Raw genomic sequence first — 17,216 nt, forward strand, 5'->3', positions numbered from 1 at the left:
CACACACCCTAACTGCCTGTCATCCCATCTAGCTCCTCAATATTCTTTTTCCCAGGAGAATGAACCTGGCAGCTGTCAGGGATAGGGGACGACGATCATTCTGGCTACTTCCTGCTGAAAAAGGGACGAAGAGAGGGGGCCACAGCAGCCAGGCATTCTCCAGGGAATGCATCTGGGGTCCCTGGTATAAGGTAGAAAAATAACAGCTAGAATTTCTCCCAAGGTAACATGTTTATGTGTTTAACCTAAATCAGAGTGGCACAGGAACAGTGAAAGGATCTATAGTAGCATTTATCATGTAACAGCCGATTACAAACTTAACATCAAAGTTTCTATACATTTACATCTTGTTTGGCATCAACAGTTGATGGAAATTTTGGGGAGAATCCTAACTTACAATTCAAACTTTGCCATTTATATAATTCATTTGATTTTACAGATTTTCACGCATTTAGGATAATCAAAATAATTTTATGATTCTAGCAAATCATGTGTTAATAATTGTACAACAGAAAAGTCTTAGGCAGGAGAGCAGGGAAATTTCCAATGACCCAGTGAGTGAGGAAAAATTTAACTCTACAACCTATCTAATAAAGTCCAGGAAAAGCAAAGCGCCTGACCAGTAAGTACAGGCTGAGCAATTATAGGCTAATTAGCCTTTGTTTTGGTTGTTCCAAATGTCCTATCTGTCTATCTAAACAGCCAAATAGGAAGCCTGACCAGTAAGGTACAAGTTGAATGATTATCAGTTAACTGGCCTTTATTTGTCTCTATCTATCTGAACTAATTGTGGGATTCACAAGCAACCCTGATGGTCAGTGTAAGAGAGGGGTGGGACCCAAAGCTAGAGCTAGGTAAGAATTAGAGAGAACTCCTCCTCTGAGTCCAGAAGGAAGGAAATTTACAATCCTTTTGTCTCTGAGTACCACCTGGGGCTCCTGGCTAAATTTCGATGTCACCAGACCCTCTGAGCAGGGTACTGAGCTGCTTCAATCCCATGTAGGAAATCCAATAGGAAAGGACTGACCTCAGAGTTCTCGGCCTCCAAGGGCACTCACCTTCCTTGTGATCTCCTTGGCAGTCGGGATACGGTTCTCGATGTCCTTGATGTCCTTGATGAGGCAGGTATCCACTGCTTCTGCAGTGGAAGCACATGGGAGGCCTCCAGGGGTCTCCAGGACTGGGGGACTAGGATAGAGAGCTCCTCTTATCCTCCTGCTCTGCCCTGAAATCCCCTCCTGCTCTGTACACACAACCTCCTTTAAGAGGGTGTCAGAGTCATGCTTGGATCCCACCGCAAATTCCTATATTTTTTCTAATGCTTAAGGCATTAAGAATTTGTTATCCATAACTAAAAGGTTACACTTAAAGTCTTCCTCAAACATTCTAGGAAGATGGAGAATTTCTCTGCACTCCTGACCTGTAGTGGAACAAGAGAGATATTAAACGATTTTAGCTTTTTAGTTCTTAGCGGCAGTTCCACTGGGGGTTCCATCTTCTCCAGGGGCAGCGTTGTGTTCAAGGGTGTTGTTGCATCTCCGAGACCGGATGAGCCGTAAGGGAACCCATAGTTTTTCAGAGGATCCATCAGGAGATTCTAAAGAAACAAGAGCATAACCTTTGCCACGGGTTATTATTGTTCCAGGATACCAATTATTCAGTTGTTTTACCCATACAGGAATTTGTAAAGTCTTATCTGATAATGTAGAAAAATGTTTGTCAGCAGGAGTATTAATGTCTCCTTGAGGTAAATTTAAAAAATTAAGTGTTAAAAGCGTTAGGGACAGAGTATCTCTGGGTGACATCCCCCCTTTTTTGTTTTTTAATAATTGACTTTTTAGGGTGCGGTGTGCACGTTCAATAATAGCTTGACCTTGAGGATTATAGGGAATACCTGTAACATGTTGGATGGACCACTCTAAACAAAATGCTTTGAAACTTTTACTAGTATATGCAGGTCCGTTGTCCGTTTTGATAGAAGAGGGAATTCCCATAATTGAGAAACATGTTAGCAAAAAGGATTTAACAGCTGAAGTAGTTTCAGAACTCATAGGTTGTGCCCAAAGAAACTTAGAAAAAGTATCTACAACTACATGTAAGTATGGTTGTTTTGGAAAGAACGGTATATGAGTAACATCCATTTGCCATAACTGATTGGAACTTAGCCCTCGAGGATTTGCACCTGCAGGATGAGGAGTACAATGTAAAGGGGCACAAATAGGGCAAGTTGCTAAAATGTTACGAGCAATTCGGAGAGGAATATGATATTTCACATGCAAACGATTGGCATTAGTATGTAGAACACGATGTTCATCTTGGGCGCTAAGAAATATAGGTGCAGTCAGTCTGTCAGCGTGAGAATTGCCAAGGGTCATAGGTCCAGGGAGAGAAGAATGAGCCCGTATATGTGTAATAAAGAATGGTGAGTTGCGCTGACGTAGTAGTTGTTGCAATTGTAAAAGCAAATGAGAAATACAAGTATTATTAGAAGATATTAAAGCAGTTACAATAGCCGGAAATAGACCAACTACATAAGCCGAATCAGAAACAACATTAAGAGGTTGGTTACATACTCGTAAGAGATGCACTAAGGTTGCTAGTTCCACCTGTTGTGCTGAGGAAAATGGAGTTTGTATTGTAGTATGTAAATGAGGTCCATGAATTCCTCCCCGGCCGGAGGAGGAGCCATCAATATAGTATGTATCAGCACCAGGAATGGGTTCAGCACGAATAACAGAAGAAATTATGAAAGGAGTTCGCTGTAAAAAATTCCAAATCTTACCGGCTGGGTAGTGGTTTCCTATTTCTCCGTAATAATCAGCCAGGGCTACTTGTAATGAAGCAGATAAGGTTAAGGCCTGTTGAAGCTGTTTAGCTGTTAAAGGCAATACAATTGAGGCTGGATCGTATCCTATTAGAGAGAGGGCTCTCAGACGTCCCTGGATAATGAGGGAGGCAATCATATCAACATAAGAAGAGAGAGTTTTAGTTTGTTTATGATGCAAATAACTCCACTCTAGGGGACCAGAACGTTGTGCTAAAGCTCCAGTAGGGGAATGGGGTGTAGGAAAAACCAAAAACAAAACAGATTCCTCAGGAACAAAACGAGTGAGAAAAGAACCTTGAAGTTTCTTTTCAAAGAACTGTATCTCCTGCTCCGCTTCTTTAGTCAGCATCCGGGGGCTATCTAGGGCCGGATCTCCTTCTAGTATTGAAAAAAGGTGAGACAGTTGGTGGGTTGGGATGCCTAGAGAAGGTCGTAACCAATTAATGTCACCTAGCAATTTTTGAAAATCATTAAGAGTTAAAAGATGGTTTTTACGAACAGAGAACATTTGCGGACGTACGGTAGTGCGATCTAGAATATGACCAAGGTATTCATAAGGAGCTACACTCTGGACCTTTTCAGGAGCAATCACAAGCTGAGCACGAGTAAGAACCTTTTGTGCCTCTTCATATAACTGTTGTAACTGACCGTCACTGGAGGCAGCAAGAAGAATGTCATCCATGTAATGAATAATATAAGCATCTGGAAAAGCATCACGAAGCGGCTGTAACACTTTTCCTACAAAATATTGGCACATAGTAGCAGAATTGGTCATACCTTGTGGCAAAACTTTCCATTGATAACGCTTAACAGGAGCCTGTTGATTTAAGGAAGGAACCGAAAAAGCAAATCGGGGGCGGTCATCTGGATGGATAGCAATAGAATAAAAACAATCTTTTAAATCCAAAACAATTAATGGCCAATGCGAGGGAATCATAGAAGGATTAGGCAGTCCAGGTTGGAGGGCACCCATAGGAATCATAGTAGCATTTACATTTCGGAGGTCAATTAACAATCGCCATGCGCCTGACTTCTTTTTAATCACAAAAACTGGAGAATTCCATGGGGAGAAAGACTCTTCTATATGGTTCTTTTGTAATTGTTCCTGAACTAAAGACTCTAACGCCTGTAATTTTTCTCGTTTAAGGGGCCATTGAGGCGTCCACACAGGCAGATCAGATTTCCATTGAATAGGTATCGGTGATGGTTTAATAAACTCAATGGCCCCTAAGAAAAACCCAGCCCATATTGGCCATGGTTTTGTTCTATAGGAACTGGCTCTATGTTTTCCTGAGAGTTTCTTCCTAAAATTTTACCACAACAGTGGTCTATGTTGTTCACTCTTGGCTGAGAGGGGGAGGGTAAGTAGACCTCCGCATTCCATTGTTGTAATAAATCTCTTCCCCACAAATTGATAGGAATTGGAGCAATATAAGGTCGCATGATACCCTGTAAATTTTCAGGACCAACACATCTTAACTTCTTTGTACTAACACGAAGCATAGAGGCATTCATTGCCCCTACACCCTGGAGCCCACAATCGGCAGGTTCTGTGGGCCAGTTACAAGGCCATTCCTTACTTGAAATAACTGAAACATCTGCTCCAGTGTCTAATAACCCAGAAAATTTTCTGCCATTGATGGCCAATTCGAGTGTAGGCCGTTTCCCTTCAGATATAAGAGTTGTCAAGTTAACATACTTGTTAGTGCTACCGAATCCCTCAATTCTTTTGTTATTAGAAAAACCAGGCATATAATATGGCAGAAGTAAAAGCTGTGCAATTTTTTCTCCTGCCTTAAAAGTCCAGGTACATGGAGTTGTAATCATCACAAAAATTTCTCCTTTATAATCAGAATCAATAACCCCCAAGTGTACCTTAATATTTTTCAAAGTGAGACTACCACGTCCGATTATCAAGCCAACCATTCCCTCAGGAATGGGTCCAAAAATTCCAGTGGGCACTCTACAAGGACACTGAGATGGTGTAATAGTGAAATCCTGGGAGATATCAATGTCCAAGGCAGCACTTCCAGCAGTTGCAGGTTTTAAATCTGTTATGGCTCTATGGGCGCGAATTGAACAGGATACTGGTGTGCTGCAAACCCCTGATTGTTCGGGGCCTGGGGCTGGCCCCGCCGGGAGTTTCCCGGCTGCAGGAGTTGGCCATCGCGATCTGTTCTAGATCTACAATCTTTCGCCCAGTGCCTTCCTCTGCGGCACCTGGGACATATGCCGGGGGAAGTACTGTTACCAGCATCAGCGCTATCTCTCTGAGTTAAAGGAGGTGCTCGGCATTGTTTGCGAAAATGACCTGGCTTGCCACAATTGAAACATTTAGCCTTCATTTGCTTCTGAACAGCAAAGGTTTCCATTGCGGCTAAATGGGCACGATGTTTAAACGTCCCTATGTTACGGCAGGCTTTCAGGTAACCCATAAGATCCTCTCTTTCTTTTATAGGACGAATAACAGCCTGGCAGTCCTCATTTGCATTATCAAAGGCTAACTGCCGGAGTAACAGCTTTCTAGTACTGTCATCCCTAACTTGTTTTTCTATGCAATTCGTCAGTCGTCCTACAAAGTCAGCATAAGATTCCCCAGCTCCTTGGATGACTTTTATATAACTGCCTGCAAACTCAGACCCAGTGTCAACTTTCTCCCAGGCCCACAATGCTACATCCCGTATATGAGTGAGCGCACCTTGAGCCAGCTGAATTTGCTGCTCTGTAGTAGCCCACTGTCCATCTCCTACCAGCATATCATAAGTTAACCGCACACCCTCCAGGAGTTGTCGGCCCGTCCGTCCTAAAGTTTGTAACTTCTCCTTAGCTGCATCGCTCCTCCACATCTTCCATTGTAGATATTGCGAAGGAGAAAGCCCTATTTTTGCTATTACTTCGAAATCATAAGGAATCCAGTTTGCTTCTCGGCTCCAACTATTTAAATACTCCAATACATATGCAGAAGTGGGTCCGTAGGACACACAAGCCTTTTTAAAAGCTGTGACAGCATTGAAATCTAGGCTTTCATATGTAGGATGATTAGTCTCTTGACTAAGTATGATTGGAAAAAGCGATCGGAACTCATGAGGTCTGCGGGGAATATCAGGCCTTTGAGAACACCTTCGATCAGATTTAAGGGTGAGACTGTATAGGCTGGTATTTAACCTTTCTATCTCATCCTCATCTTCCTCATTGTAGAAATCCTGTGATTTAATGCTGGAAGTTTTCTGCTTTCTCTTAGTTCCAATTTCATTTTCTATTTTATCTGTGCTTCGAAAAGTTTCCTTTCTGGCCATATAACGATGGCTACCCTGGTGAGGGGGGTCTATCACGGATTCCCCTTCATCCTCCTTATCTGTACTGTGAGTTAGGGGGGAATGAAGAAATGAATCAGGAAGTGGGGGTGCAGAGGGAATGGCACTAGGAAATATTTTCTTTTTCTTTTTAGACTTTTGCTTCATTTCCCCATCTAACTCACAGTCATCAAAGGAATCCGTGACAGCCTGTTGGAGGTTCTCCTCCCTGTCTTCTTCCCCTTCTATAATTGCAATAACCGCTTTAATTAAAGACCATGTACTCCAAAAATCAGCAGGAATATCTTCTCCTGTCATTCGGGCCTCTTCTACATGTTTCCGGGCACGATCCCAGACTTCTGTTTCTAGTGTCCCTTCATTCAGAAACCAAGGGTTATATTTAAAAATAACCTCGAAACAAGAACGCAATTGCTGCCTAGTTATATTTACTCCACTTTTCTTTATAATGCTATGTATAAGAGGTATAAAAGGCTGCGCTCTGCACTGATTCTGGCCCATTGTTCCCACTCACCTCTTTCTGTGGGGGTCTCCGTCGCACTTTCGTTTCTTTATGCAAGTCCCTGTTCACGGGCGCCACTTGTCGCTGTCCTGCAGCGATGGACTTGGTGCACGGAGCCGATAATAACACGCTTGGACTACTGACTGATGATCAATAGCCAAAATTTATTAGGGGCAACAGACTTTATATGCTGAGGGTCATACAGGATTAGGGTAGAGCTACCTAGTTCATCAACAGAACCATCAACTGTTTTCTATGCCTTAGTTTGGAAGTCCTTTTGCCTTGTATATTACTTCCGGCTCAACTGTTCTTATACAAATGATATCTCATCAGGTATACAAAAGGTAGCCCTACAGTTGTTCTCATGCAAAGGATATCCAGTCAGTCACACACAAGACATCCATTCAGTTGTTTATCATACAAATATTGTCCCATCAACTGTAATCCCGTGCTCACTGACTACGTTCGCTGAGCTACAGTCACAATGTCTTCCTACACTTGGGGAGTGAATCATCGGACGGAAGATCTTCCTCTCTATCTCTCCTCCTCTCTGTATATCTGACTTTGTAATAAAATAAATAAATCTTTAAAAAAAAAAAAAGAAACTCCATCTGAACTCCATCTGTGCTTCCCGTGTGGGTGGTCATCTCCCACTGCTTTCCTAGGTGCAAATCCAGCAAAGAGTTGGACTTGGAAACCAAGCAACCAGGGCACAAAGCAGCACTCTGATAAGGAATAATGATGTTGCAAGCAGTGACTTCACTTACTGTGCCACAAAGGTGGTTGTATAGTCAAGTCTGAGGAAGTTACAATATTTACATGTAGGCAAGTATTGCAAGTCATTTTGGAAGAGACAAGACCCTGGAATGAATGAAATACTGTGATTGCTGGAAGTATGGACTTAGTTTTGAGTACTGCTGTGGCTGAAGCACCCTGCTCAGCGCTGTTCTAAAGATGCCTAGCAATGGAGCAGGGGCCAGGCCGGCTCCATCGCAGTGAACATGTCCATTAGTCCACCCACATCCTGTAATGGAGTAACTGAATTCCAGTCCTGGCTTTGCCTGTAGTTGGAGCTTCCCTGGGATGCAGCAGGTGCTAACCCAAGTCGCTGGTTTCCTGCCTCCCATGTGGGCGACCTGGATTGAGGTCTAGGCTCCTAGCTTCAGCCTAGCCCCACCCTGGCTACTGATGTCACTTGGAGAGTGAACCAACAAACAGCAGATAATTCATGTTTCCCAGTCTCTCCCTTGTTCTCAACAAACCTCTCTTCTGTCTTTCTAATAAAATGACAAAAAAAAGTTAAATTTGGCTGATAAGCACCTGGGAGGTAGTCGGGGACAGTGCAGGTGCTTGGGTCATGGGAGATCTGGGTTAAGCGCTGGGCTCCTGACTTGTACCAGGCCCAGTCCTGGCAGCTGACGGAATTTGGGGAATGAACCAACAGACTGGAAGATTCTCTCAGTCTCTTCCTATCTCTCACTCTGCCTTTCGAGTAGATGACAATTAGCACTTAAGAAGATAAAGTCTAGTAAAGTTATTGGGCTTTGTATTTTTTTAAAACTCAGGTCAAAACAAGCAGCTTACAAGAGAAAGAAAATTGAATTACAAGATTTCAGCAACAATACTTTGAGAAGAAAATAATGAAACGTAATATTCTTTTCGTTGTTGTTTAATATTTTACTTTGGGCCCTATGTGACGGTTCAATGGTTGAATTTTTACTTTGTGAGCACCAGGATCCCATGTGGGCATCAGTTCTAATCCCGGCAGCTCCACTTCCCATCCAGCTCCCTGCTTGTGGCCTGGGAAAGCAGTTGAGGATGACCCAAAATCTTGGGACCCTGCACTCATGTAGAAAACCTGGAAGAAGCTTCTGGCTCCTGGGTTTGAATCAGCTCAGCTCTGGCCACTGCAGCCATTTGAGGAATGAACCAGTGGACAGAAGATCTTTCTTTGTCTCTCTTTGTAAATCTGCCTTTCCAATGAAAATAAATGTTTTTAAATTTAAATAAATGTATTTTATAAATATGAAAATAAAAAATATGAAAGCATTTTTTGAAAAATTTATTTTAAAGAAATTCAGAAAGAGAAGGAACAGAGAGATCTTTCATCCTCTGGTTCATTCCTCAAAGGACTGAGCCATTCAAAGCCAGGAACCAGGAGTTTCTTGTGAGTCTCCTGCATGGGTACCGGGGCCTAAAGAATTGAGCCAGCCTGTGCAGCTTTTCTATGCTATAAGCAGGGAGCTCGACCGGAAGTGGAGCATCTGGGATATGAACCAGCACCCGTCTGGGATATAAGTGCCACAGGCAGAGGCTCATCATACCATGCCACAGCACCAGCATTATACATAAATAAATTTCTAAGAGAAAACTTGTTTAGTCTGTAGCTTGGGCTCTGGAATTCCAAAAGTGCACCAGCAGGATTGTCAGGATAAAGCCAGATTGTTGGTGGGTTCTCAACCACTTCAGGCATTTCTAGAACTAACTTGTTCTGAAACATGCCAGCCCTAGCCTGTTGACAAACAGTCACAAGGAGTAGCAATGTTAGGGTCTGTCAGATGGCAGTACATTTCCTGCACTTTCCTAGGCACTATAAATTGTCCCAGTGTTTCATTTATGGGACAGCTATTTTAGAACATTGATAATTTGAAATACACTGCATTTCTTGAGATAAAAATAGCAACCTACTTCCAGAAAATAGTACCATGAACACATTACCTGTCAGTGCTATATATCTTCTGTTCAGCTGAATGTTTAGTACAGATAATTTTTGCACTAAAGCTGGTACTATTTTCATAATAAATTTGTTTTTAAATATTTATTTAATTTTTAAAAAGAGTGAGTTACACAAACACACAGAGGGTGAGACAAAGATCTAAAAAAAGAGAGCGGTCTTTCATCCGCTGATTCATTCTGTTACCAGAAAAGCCCATTGGGTTCTTAGCTTAGTATAGAAATAAAAAGCTAAGAATTGATTGCAGACAGAGAAGTTTATTTGTGAAGGAACCAGGTGGGCAAGGAAAGAAGAGGCAAGAGGAAAGAACCTCCCGAGAGAAAGCCAGGAGGTGGGGTGCCTCTCCAAAGGAGAGAGGGAGAGACCGCAGAAGTATGAGGAAGGGTCTTGGGATTTTAAGCATTCCCTGACCCCTCCTTGTTGGGTGGGAACTTACAGGTAAGATGTTCCCCACTGGTGGTTTCCTAACCAGTTAGGAAGTGGGTGGGCGGTGCTTGTGCCGCCTATCTGAAGCTGTGGCCAAGACCTCAGCACCTGGATGGTCTGAATTTCCTAAAAGGCTGCAGTGGTCTGAGCTGAGCTAAGGCTGGGAGCTTCATCCAGGTCTCCCACATGGATGCAGGGTCCCAAGACTTTTGGGCTATTCTCCTTTGCTTTCCTAAGCAATAAGCATGAAGCTGGATTGGAAATGAAGCAACCAGGACATGGGATGCTGGCACTGCAGGTAGAGCATTAGCTCGCTACACCACGTTGACCCCTCATAATGAATTTATGAGTAGTGTCCAGTACTCAGTCCTTCACCTATTTTTCTCCAAGAATAGTACTCTAAACGCAATATTTCAGAGTTACTCTAAGTGGTATACTTATTGCTCAATTTGAATTTTGCTAAAGTTTTACTTATTTTTGTTGGAAAATCAGATTTACAGAGAGGAGGAGAGACAGAGAGGAAGATCTTCCATCCTCAAGTGACCACAAGAACCAGAACTGAACCGATCCAAACTCAGGAGCCAGGAGCTTCTTCTGGGTCTCCCACGTGGATGCAAAGTCCCAAAGTTTTAGGTTGTCTTCAGCTGCTTTTTCAGGCCACAAGCAGAGACCTGGATGGGAAGCGAGGCTGCAGGGACATGAACCCACTCAATTTTAATTTTTATAGATGACTTTTTGCAGGACAATGGGGCATAATGGGTTAAAGACTCACAGAGTTATGTCCAAAAAGCCCTGAAGTCAGTTTGAAGAAACTTCCTCTGGGGAATGACTGAGCAATTTGAGTTGCAGTAAGAGTAGTCATTAGAATGGATTGCAGTCCATCAAATCTGTTTTTTTTTTTTTTTTAAACGTTTGTTTATTTTCTTTTTTTATTGGAAAGTCAGATATGCAAACGGCAGGAGAGACAGAGAGGAAGATCTTCCTTCCGATGATTCACTCCTCAAGTGAGCACAATGGCCGGTGCTGTGCCGATCCAAAGCCAGGAGCCAGGAACCTCCTCTAGGTCTCCCACACAGGTGCAGGATCCCAAAGCATTGGGCCGTCCTCAACTGCTTTCCCAGGCAGTTGGGAAGTGGAGCTGCCGGGATTAGAACCGGCGCCCATATGGGATCCTGGCGCGTTCAAGGTAAGGACTTTAGCCGCAAGGCCACGCCGCCGGGCCCATCAAATCTGTTTAAATATATAAATTCATAATGTGTAGTCTTACCAAAGCAGTGAAGCCTAAGCCTGATCAAACCTCTAGCTCCCTTGGCCAGTTTTGGGAACTCAAGATTATGCAGCATGCTGAAGTACACCTGGAGAGTACAGTCTGTAAAATCCAGGTGTGGGGAGCCCTGTAATCAAAGCACTGGCCCCCTCAGTAGCTGCACTGTAAGAAATGGGGAGTTTGGACCGGCTGCAATGGCCTAGTGGCTAAATCCTTGCCTTGAATCCGATAGGATTCCATATGGATGCTGGTTTGTATCCTGGCTGCTCCACTTCCCATCCAGCTTCCTGCTTGTGGCCTGGGAAAGTAGCTGAGGACGGCCCAAAACCTTGGGACCCTGCACCCATGTGGGAGACCTGGAAGAAACTCCTGGCCATTGTACTGTGACCATTTGGGGAGTAAATCAGCTGATGCAAGATCTTCCCACCACCCCTTTTTAAAATTTTTTTGGGGGGATCTTTCTCTCTGTATCTCCTTCTCTGTAAATCTGGCTTTCCAATAAACATCAAGAAATCTTTTTTAATATAAAAAAATGGGGAGAACCTGTATAACCATAATAAAGGCTGTATTTCCCTTCCCTTTCTTATTGTACACAACGAAATAACAACTCTTGATCCTGTGAATTACCTGTGACTCGTCTAGTGATAGCCAAGTTTGCCTCGGAGGCCTGAGAGGCTTCTGAAAGGAAGTGACGTGGCATGGCAGACATCAGACTGGGCTCCATATCAGAGCCTCCCCCCAAAGGATGCTGTGCCCCAGGCTTCTTGGTTAACCCTCATCAGAACTAAGCCTGAAAATCTGCTGGGTTTTGTTGTTGTTGCTTGTTTGTTTGTGTTTTGTTGGTGGAAAGAGCACACTTTGGGTCAAGAGATAACCTTCCCCTCCACACTGCTGTCTTTCTGAAATAAGCTTTCACCTTGCCCACACCTGTCCATGGTGAACAGGTTATGCAAGAAGTCAGCAGCCAGGGCCTGATCATTGGTTTCCTAACACCTGCAAGGTAAAGTGACTTAAAAGGCATCCAGCTCAGGTGATTACAGAACAAGGGTACTGGTTACTTTGGCGGGTGGGAGAATTTCTGATTAAATTGGCACACCTGCAGAGGCAGCTGGTGTGGCTGACCGAATCCTGTTTCTTGCTGTGGGAAGTGTTTGCAAGGGTGTTCACCTTAGGAGGAATTTGTCAAGGAAATTGATAAAAGTGGAGAATTTTCCCCTTACATACCTTGCTCTACAGGCTGTATTTCAGTAAGAAGGAAATGTACCAATAAATGACTTTAGGAAAATCAAAGCCTGTAGGCTCTACTTCCTGTATTAAGTGAGGTGGGGAAATGCCTGGAAAGTATGGTGACTTGACTTTACGTACTTGTCTCCCTTCCAAAGTCTTCACTGAAATGAAGCAAAGGAATAAAATTAGACAACTGGAGGGTGGATGAAGTCCTTCAAGGCAGAGGCTGGGGACTGAAGCATTTTGGAAAACAGACATAATGCATCGTGCTTAAGGAAAGTGAAGGGGAAGTTTGTGTGGTGAAGTCTAACTCCTCATTCCCCAAATTTCTCCCTGATTCTGTTCTTGGAACGCTCCTTAAGCAGTTACCAGGAAGGTTCTTCTTTTAAGAAACTCAGCAGCCAAAGAGAAAGCATTCTCTATGTTGCTCTTTGAGAACTCAGCGATGAAAACTCTGGTTTGCTAGTTTATTACTTTACTCTGAAGTGATATTTTGTGTCTTGGTGAATAATATTGATAAGCAACTGACAAGTTGTGAAACACAATATGATGTAGTATATAGAAAACCAAAACCAGAATTCCTGCCGCTGTAGGCAACTGCCTAGGTTGCCTTATACCTAAGGAAGTGTCACGCTGCTGGAAGCAAAGCAGCCAATAGCTGGTGGGTATTCTGGGCCTGGTTAATACCAAATTTGTGTTAACTATATCATTACACCAACATAGTTACCTGTCTTTTTTTTTTTTTTAAGCTAAGTGGGGGATGGGGAGGATAGCAGCCCCAGCCCCCAGGTGGGGAGGCTACACACATTACATGGGGAAGGGGGTGTGTGACTTGTTGGGGTGGAAGCAGCTGAGGGAATGTTTGACAGGGGAGGAATGACTTCTGGGGTCTTCCATGGGCTGAACCGTGCACTTACTGCAAGGCAAGGGAGTAGCGAAAGAGTGGCTTAGAGGGAAGACTAGAGGGTGTGTCTGAGTCAGGCCAAGGGACTTGGCCACATGGGAGACCTGGGCTGAACTAAGTAGCATTACCCACCACCCACTGGCACATTGAAACCTGAGGCTAAGTTGCCCCAGGCTGCAGTACTCACCTGCAAGTGCTTGTGTGTAGGTGTGCCATGTCAGGCTAGGCCGCAGCAACCACCAGAACTGGAGAGGCAGCTGAATCTGGGGCAGATTCTGTAGGAGATTTGTTGGCTCACCTCTGTGGGACTGCAGTACATCACGGTTTACGTGAGAGCTGGTGGTTGTGATTGGCTGAGCCAGGCTGAACCACGGAACTCACCTGACATGGCACTTGTAAGGAGTATTGAATAGGGTTGACACATGAAAAGAAGAGAGAGAGATGGCTAATAAGCAAAGAGTCTATTAGCTGCACTCTAGGGCGAGGTCCACTGGTCCACTGGTCCAAGGAGAGGCACTGGGCCAGTGGAGCTACACCCCTCAAGGGTTGTTTGGCATTGATGTAAGCTCCACAATGGCGAGTAGGCGGGAGTGAGGCTTCTGTAAATGAGAAAGTTATTTCTAGGTTATAGTGAATTTTGCAGTTGGCCGATTCTGGAAATTGAGCATATGTTTGCTAAAGCTCTGCACCTGCATCTGTGAGGGGTGGGGAGACTGCCCTGGGGGCTTTGTTGGTGCTCCTCCACTGTGACCAACTCGTCTTCCCCAGTCAGCGCTACATTCCGACCTCTTTTGTGATAAGGGGTGGTAAGGGGTGGCAAAGCCGTCTGGCTGCTTCTTACTGAGGAGTGGCACTGGGGACTATAAGCTGGAGGTAGGGTCGGCTGCAGAAGGATCTTGGGACAACGGGGAGTAAGGGTGCACAAGTTATTGATTGAAAGCTGTATGAGGCATCTCTTGGATATGTTGTTGTAGGAACTGGGAAAAAAAACAAGGGGATAGAAGAAAGTAAATGGGTGTTAAGAAGGAGGGGCCCTATGGGCCTGGCGGCATGGCCTAACAGTTAAAGTCCTTTGTCTTGAACACGCTGGGATCCCATATGGATGCCAGTTCTAATCCCGGCCACTCTGCTTCCCATCCAGCTCCCTGCTTGTGGCCTGGGAAAGTAGTCAAGGACGGCCCAATGCTTTGGGGCCCTGCACCCGCGTGGGAGACCTGGAAGAGGTTCCTGGCTCCTGGCTTTGGATCAGTGCAGCACCGGCCGTTGCGGTCACTTGGGGAGTGAATCATTGGACAGAAGATCTTCCTCTCTGTCTCTCCTTCTGTCTGTATATCTGACTTTCCAATAAAAATAATAAATAAATCTTAAAAAAAAGAAGGAGGGGTCCTATAAAAGGCATTAGCCACATAACTAGAGGTGATTAAAGCCATGCAAATGGGGAATAAGTTTCTTTTTTAACCCGTTGGAGCTCCTCAGTCAGTTTAAAGAGGGCATGGATTTTTTTGTTCTACTAGGCTAGATTTATTGACATAGTAACTTCGGTATTCTTGTAGAAAAATGCAGGTTCCTCCTTTTCCTTTTCCAGTAGTGAGGAGATCTAAAGCACAGTGATTCTGGAAGGTTATTTGGAGATGTGAGTTCTCTTCGAAGGGAAGCCAGAGAGGTTGTCATGGTTTCCAGTATTGGCTGGAGTTTCCTGGTAAATTCCTGTCGATCTGGAAGGAAGACAGTAAGGAAAGAGAACAGTGGGAGAGAAGATCTTGTAGGGGTGAGAAGATCTTGTAGGGGTGAGAAGAAAAACCCCACAGGTGCTCTCCTAGGGTTAGCTTAAGTGCTTCCCTGGTCAGGATGGCTGGTGCTGCCAGTGCAAGGTTGTCAGCCCTGGACTGTGAGGTCTAGTTGCTATGGGGGTGTGGACAGATCCCCAAGGCCGTTTGAGAATCCCCACAGCTATGCCCCACCGTTCATCAATGTATAGAAAGGAGTTTGTTTGGGTTAGGTAGTGGTCAGGGGAGGGGAACAAAAGAGGGAGTATTGGAGTATTAGTAAAAGCTCGGTGGACAGTCTGAGTTGACTGAAGGGGACCAAAGGGAGAAGATTTGTCTGCCTCATAGAGTGGGTTAGCAAGGACAGAGACATCAGGAATCCAATGTCGGAAGAAGCCAATGAGGCCCAGAAAGGACAGGATTTGACCAATCGAGATGGGAGAGTCGAGGTTGCAAATGGTTTGTTTTCAGTCAACAGTGAGAGGGTGAGTGGTAGGAATGAAAGACCCAAATATGTTACAGTGGAGATGGGTAACTGAGCTTTGGGAGGTGAGAACCTGTATGCTCTGTCAGTGAGGAAGTTGAGAAAGAGACAGGGAAGGGCTGCACAGGAGGAGGTCATCAATGTACTGGAGAAGAACACCAGGGGTCAGATTACAGGACACTAGATCTCATGCCATGAACTGACTAGTAAATGGGGGCTTTTGCTAAAGTCCTGTGGCAAGATGCTCCACATTAATTGCTGAGCAGTTGGATTGTCCGGATTTTCCCAAGTGAAAGCAAAAAGGAAGTGGTAGACAGGGTCAAGGGGGGATAGTGAAAAATGCATCTTTGAGATCAAGTATTGTGAAATGAGAGGTTGATGGAGGGAATACGAAAGAGTAGGGTATAAGGATTAAGCACAATGGTGAGTGGGACTGACTAACACCTTGATGAGTTGGAGGTCCTGATCAAGGTGATAAAAACCATCGAGCTGGGCCCAGCAGAGTAGCCTAATGGCCAACGTCCTTGTTTTGCATGTACCAGGATCCTATATGGGTGCCAGTTCTAATCCTAGCAGCCTTGTTTCCTATCCAGCTCCCTGCTTGAGACATGGAAAAGCAATAGAAGAGTGCCCAAAGCCTTGGGACCCTGCACCCGTGTGGGAGACTGGGAAGAACCTCCTAGTTCCTGGCTTTGGATTGGCTCAGCTCTGGCTGTTGTAGCTACTTGGGGAGTGAATCATCGGACAAAAGATCTTCCTCTCTGTCTCTCCTTCTGTCTGTATATCTGACTTTCCAATAAAAATAAAATAAATCTTTTTTGTTTTTGTTTGTTTTTAAAAGATTTTTTTATTTTATTACAAAGTCAGATATACAGAGAGGAGAGGAGAGACAGAGAGGAAGATCTTCCGTCCAATGATTCACTCTCCAAGTGAGCCGCAACGGCCGGTGCGTGCCGATCCGATGCCAGGAACCTGGAACCTCTTCCGGGTCTCCCACGCGGGTGCAGGGTCCCAATGCATTGGGCCGTCCTCAACTGCTCTCCCAGGCCACAAGCAGGGAGCTGGATGGGAAGTGGAGCTGCCGGGATTAGAACCGGCGCCCATATGGGATCCCGGGGCGTTCAAGGCGAGGAATTTAGCCGCTAGGCCACGCCGCCGGGCCCATAAAATAAATCTTTTTTAAAAAATTGCGCTTTTTGACAGGGATAATGGGAGTATTGCAAGTCAATTTGGTTGGGGTCAGCAGACCCATAGTAAGGAGTCTGGTGATAATAGCCTTGAGGTTTCTTTGTTGAGTTGCAGAGATAGGAAACCGAGAGAGGAAAGGAAAGGAGCAGGTGTTTTTTGTTTGCTTACTTTCGTTTTTAGGTGAATGAATACAGGGGGATAGTGGGTGGTGACCGCTGGGACAACAGTGTCTCAGATTGCAGGACTGACACACTCCAGGGGCAGAGATGGAGTCAGTGTTGAGGGTTCATGAAGTGTATGAGTAAATAGGAGCAGATTAAGGGAGGTAAAGGGATCCTGAAACCAGCTGCCCCAAATTTTTGGATGAGGTCCCTCCGCAACAGTGGGTGGGACTGGAAGGCATGATGAGAAAAGAATCTGCCATCAGTGAGGCAGGCAATAGAAGCGGAAGAAGGAGGCTGTGAAGGGCAGCCATCAATGCCCATGACGAAGACTGGTGAGGGATGTTAAGGGCCTGAGAAGGAAGGCAGGACACAGAAAGTAGCCCCCATGTCCACCAAAAAGGATGTGGCTCTACCTA

Source organism: Ochotona princeps, chromosome 1, assembly GCF_030435755.1.
Source record: "Ochotona princeps isolate mOchPri1 chromosome 1, mOchPri1.hap1, whole genome shotgun sequence".
Classification (NCBI taxonomy): Eukaryota; Metazoa; Chordata; class Mammalia; order Lagomorpha; family Ochotonidae; genus Ochotona; species Ochotona princeps.